The sequence below is a fragment of the Bufo gargarizans genome, chromosome 7, assembly GCF_014858855.1.
Source record: "Bufo gargarizans isolate SCDJY-AF-19 chromosome 7, ASM1485885v1, whole genome shotgun sequence".
Classification (NCBI taxonomy): Eukaryota; Metazoa; Chordata; class Amphibia; order Anura; family Bufonidae; genus Bufo; species Bufo gargarizans.
The window spans coordinates 38488806-38494620 of record NC_058086.1 but is presented as its reverse complement, the minus strand read 5'-3'; positions in this window follow the sequence as shown (position 1 = coordinate 38494620).

Here is a 5815-nt window from a genome sequence, read left to right as displayed (position 1 = left end):
TATTTGCTAAATTTACATTTCTTCATTGTACTAAAAGACTGAGAACCTCTTCTTATCCTGTAAGGTGCAGGATATTTTTATAGATGCCAAAAATTGTACCGTGGTGTCCAATGTTGTTGTGATGTTGTCCCAATGCTGTTACTCGCCTCGTGTCTTGTGTGTTGTGTGTTGGGTACAGTTTGTTATGTGGGATGTTCACTGTTCCATTATTAAATGGTTTTCCTCAGCAAATAACTGATTTGCTGTGTTTCTTTTCTATATAACCGTCATAAGTAGAGATGAGCGAATCGAAGCTGACGAAGTGGAATTCGATCCAAATTTCAGGAAAAATTCAATTTGCACCGAATCCGAATTTCCTCACGCTTCGTGTTAACGAATGGCTGCTGCACGTGTGAGGACATGGAGCAAAGAACTCTGGGAACACGGGATCACCCATAATGCCATGCACGCAGCCAATCAGCAGCCAGCCATCCCTGTGATGTCACAGCCCTATAAATAGCCTCAGCCATCTTGGATTCTGCCATTTTCCAGTGTACATAGTGCAGGGAGAGATGTCAGCAGGCGCTAGGGACAGTGCTAGGAAAGACTTTATTGTGCTAAAAAAACGATTTACAAGTTCTGTGAAAGATTATTCAAGGTGTAGGGAAAGGATAGGGAGGAATCATTCCACAGCATTTTTGTAGAACAGGGTTCAGTAGGGGAGGTTACAGCCTGGGTAGTAGGAGCAATCATATTACACCTTGCTGCACTGACTGCGGATCCAAATTGCTCTGTAATTCCAGCAAACTGTTCTTGTTATTGGGGTGCGAGTGCTGTTTGCTACAGCCATTAACAGGGTTTATTACAAGGAAATATTTCTACGTCTTATTTGCCCTTATGCAGTGCAGTAATATGTTCTAAAGCATATTTTGGCTTGTATTAGTGGGAAAAACTGGCTTATTAGCCGTTGTGTGGTGAAGTGAGAAAATTACAGCCCATTTTGGTGTGTATTAATGGCACAAAAAAAAAATCTATTTGCCATTCAGCGGTGCAGTTATATGTTCTAAAGCCCTTTTTGTCATGTATTAGTGGCAAAAGAAAAATATATTTGCCGTTCAGCGGTGCAGTTATATGTTCTAAAGCCCTTTTTGCGTGTATTAGTGGCACAAAAAAAGTATTTTCCGTTGTGTGAAGTGAGAAAATTACAGCCCTTTTTGCGTGTATTAGTGGAAAAAACAAAAAAAAGGGCTTATTAGCCGTTGTGTGGCGAAGTGAGAAAATGACAGACTTTTTTGAGGTGTTTTAATTTCCTTTTTATTTATTTATTTGATTTAACAGTATGTCAGATAGAGAAGTGCCAGGCTCTGCACAGGGGAGGGGCAGAGGCCTAAATGTTTCTGGCGCAGGCAGAGGTCGCAGCAGAGTAAGGGGACGTGGCATCAGGAGTCGCAGCGAGAGGCCTGAGCTCCCAGTGTCATCTAGCGGTCGTGTCTTGACCAGCAACCCTGTGGTTCTTGAAAGGTTGACTTGGTCATCTCTGTTTTGGATCCACTCCAGGTTTTTTTTGTCTTTAGCAATAATGGTGGATTACTGACCAAATGCTGACCGAGTGAAGGCGGATGCTCAACAGACAGGATCCGTTTTTTTCGGGTTATTATTCTGACGAGTCAGAGGAAGGGCAAAATAATCAGTGACGTCAACAGAAACTTACTGCAGACACCCTCTCCACTCTGTTGGGGGGGGGGGGGGCGCTCTACTTTAATAGGGGAATCAGCTGGCGATGTTGTAAAAGGAGTGCGCCTTTTTCTTGACGCTAACATCGGCCTGTAAGGCTGAGTTCATACTTGAGTTTTTTGTCAGTTTTGGCCCCGTGCGCTGCCCAAATAAGTGAAGTGTGCAGTGATTCTAAGAGCGATCCCTGTCATCTGCATTTCATACTGACTCACAGTATTATTTCACTACCACAGCAGACTCCCTATGCGTGTTACTGCAAAGCACAGTGTTCTACACCACTATAAAGGCTCTCTGCAGCCAGGAAATACAGTTTTTTGACACGATTCGCTGTGAATAAATTTGTATCAAACCAAATTTTTTTGAAAAATATGCGGAACCGGCCTAATCAAATTTTTGAGAAGTTCGCTCATCTCTAGTCATAAGTCAGTGTTGATGTCTCATCAAATCTGTGTCAGGTATTACATCCGAGCCCACAGCAGCCGATACATGAACCGGGGATGACTGACAGTAGCGACTGAGAGAGTCATCCGAAAAATGTCTGCAGTCAGCGAAATGACAGCATTTTGTCAGCGTTCTCCGTTTTTCAGTGACAGAGATGAATTTTTAAAGATTTGTCCTTGGAACTTATTGTCTCTGATACTGTGGATAGACTTTACCATTGACATTCAGTCTCACAATACCTCCTTGTTATTCATTACATTTTTATACTTAAAGATTATTTCCTACTGAAATATCATCTATCTAATATCCATTTATCTATCTATCTAATATCTATCTAATATCTATCTATCTATCTATCTAATATCTATCTAATATCTATCTATCTATCTATCTATCTATCGATCTATCTTTCTATCTTTCTAACTATCTATCTAATATCTATCTATCTTTTTTTGGACTAGAAGACACACTTGACTATAAGACGCATCTCAGGTTTAGTTAACAAAAAAATAGAGAATTATTTTCTACTTATTAAACCTTCCCTGGTGGAGGGGTCAATGTCACTAACTTTGGGGTCTAGCTCAAAGGTGGTTAATAGTTTTGGTCAGCTCCTGTTAACCTTGGTGTGTCATCTGCTGACCTCTGAAGCAAAAAGCACATCTGTTCACCTCAATAAATATACCTATCCAAGTACATGTGTCTCCTGTCCTTGCTCTGTAGTGTCCCACCATGCTTGTTCTGCTAGATAATTTATTCTTTTAGGTCTTTTTTTTTTCTTACTCTTATACACTCACACAGCTCTACTGTGCGCACATTTTACACACCCACCCACACACACATATATATATATATATTTACACACACAACAAAACAGTGCAGTACGCACATTATAAACACACAGCTCTGCAGCACACACACATTACTGTATATATAAGGCATCCTCTTTGGAACTTAGCACTCCCCGCCCATCCCCCACCCCTTGGTATTTTTAATCAGAGTAACAATGGAGCTGGACACTCCGTGTTAGAGTAGGTCCCATCTGATAAGAAGCTACCTTGTCGTCTGGTAGGTGGGCCCGAAATATTTTTGATCAATAATATGCGCTAAGAGCTTCTTCACTGCTTATTAGTAAGTATTGGCGTCATGTATTTGACCCTATTCACACATTCACCTGTTCACTCAGTCTTAGTGCATTTAGTGGTGTGCTGCTACTTTATTTGTTTGCTATATATATATATATATATACACAGTATATAAAGTATATATATATATATACACACACACACTCAGAGCTCTGCTGCTATATCTATGCACAGCCCTGTTGCATACACAGCTGACAAACACAGCTTCGCTACACACACGCACTATTAACTTTCATAAATAAATAAAAAACATTTCTTTACAATTATACAACCTCCGCACTGTACTGTCTTCCTGGTCTGGCCCCTCCAACTCATAACATCATCAAAGGTCCTTCAGCTGCAGTTAATCGTAGCTGGTATCTCCTTTTACTGCAGTTGGGGACCTTCCGCATGACAAGGACGGTGTTTCTCACAGTCGTCTCCATGACGGCTGAGCCTCCTCTCCTTCCTGCACAGATCACACAGATCGGGGCAGATACACACTTCATTCACTGATCCAGTAAAGTGCTGTATGAGCGCTCTGTCGGATCATTAAGGAAGCAGTCCGGGAGGTCTGGCCCTGCTGGATCACCCTGATTGCGCACTATAAGACGCAGGCACTTTATTCAGTATTTCATAATGGCAGTCCCACAGAGGTTGTCACCTACCTTTGCAGTTCTCAAATTAAAGTGGTATTCTAAAACATTTATAATATATTTAAAGAGCACCCGTCAGCAGCATGAGCTCGATAAAACCAGCCATACTGCCTGGTGGGGTTGATCTTGCTGATTAAAATTTTTACCTGTCTTGTAAAAGTTGATTGCAGGAAATGAAGACTTCATTCTACCGAGGGGCATTGTCAGCACTGGTGGGGAGGTGAGCTGAAATGCACCAAGGGGCTAGGGTCATGCCCCTCGGTGCACTGAAGCCCTCATCTAGTGGTGGTGCAGGGTATTGCAGCCCGTTCACTTTAAATAGGATGAAGATGCAATCTACTGCACTGCCTCACTTGTGAGCCTGCAAATGGCTGAGAGTATCACTCCTGCTAATCTGATATTGATGGCCTATTGCAGAACTGATGGCGTTCTTTGGCTACATTGAATCATATTCTCTTTATTTCAGGCACATTATTAGATAATAGAATTTTCCGTCTATTCATTTTGCAGTGTCTTCTCCTGCACTTTGCATTCTGACAATCTGAAAAAAAAAAAGAACTGAACATGAATAATAGCACAAGAAGGATACAGGTAAGGGAAAAGGCATAAGAGGTCATTTAGTCAGCATCCGCTCCATATCTCTTCCTCCCAGGCCTATACAAAAATCAATAGTGGATGAGACAAGGCTAATGAGTCCCCTAACATCTCCGCGCCCACCCGCAGGATTCACCGCTGTTTTCTTTGGAGCGACTTGTAAACTGCAGGAACATGTCAGTAAATAAACAGAATTAAAAAAAAATGAATTAAAAATGTAACACGTTGTGGTTCCCGACATTAGTGAGATAATACACTATGGAGAAAATTGTGCTGAGTAAGCTGGAATGAAGCCCGTCCCTTTAAAGACTAACAGGTCCATTACATAGCGGTATCATAAACCAGTAAACTATGCAAGTACAATTCCTGAAAAGGACTTTTTGTGCTTTAACGAATCATAGTGGACTGAAGTGGGATCAGCTTATTGAAGGGATTGTCTGCTAGGAAATCCACAATAAAGGGGTATTCCCACCTTAAAAGGGCTATCCAACCCCTATAATCTCCCCCCCCCCCCCCCAAAATGCCCGGGCACCGCATTTAGGTAATACATACCCTGCTCTCCGGCACCCATGTTGCTCCTGATGCCCACACGGCCACCGCTGCATCTCCCAGTTGCGTGGATCAAAACATCCGCCAACGGGGGAGGGGGCAGCCAATAGCAGGCACAAACCTCCCTAGCGTCACCCTCGATCTGATCGAGGCCTTCTATTGGCTGAAAGCCCCTACCTGTCGCCGGATGTTTTGATCCGCGCGACGGGGAGATGCAGCGGCGCCCGTGTGGGCTTTAGTAGCGATGTGAGTGCCAGGGAGCAGGGTAAGTATTAACTGTATGCAGTGCGCGGGCATTTTGGGGTCATTATAGGGGTTGGATAAGCATAAATAAATATCCATGATATATCCACATCAAATATGCTATAATAATAATAATAATAATAATAATAATCTTTCAATCAGGGGTTCATGTACAAACAGAGTCATACACTGCATAGAAACAAACAAGTCAACAATTACAACAAGAGTATTGAGGGCCCTGTTCACAAGAGCTTACAATCTATGAGGAGATAGGGGTGACACAAATGGAAAAAAGTGCTTGCTTTGTGCAGTGGTCCGGCCGTCTGAACAGAATAGGGGAGTAGATATAAAGCTGCATGAGCCGTCACCGGCATGGAGTGTGGCGGATAGATTGGGATCAGAAGAATGAAGTTGAGGGGGAGATGAAAGGAGAAGAATTAGATCAGGGGCGAGGTTGCCAACTGTCTAGAAATTTCTGGACAGTCCATAAAAATAGGC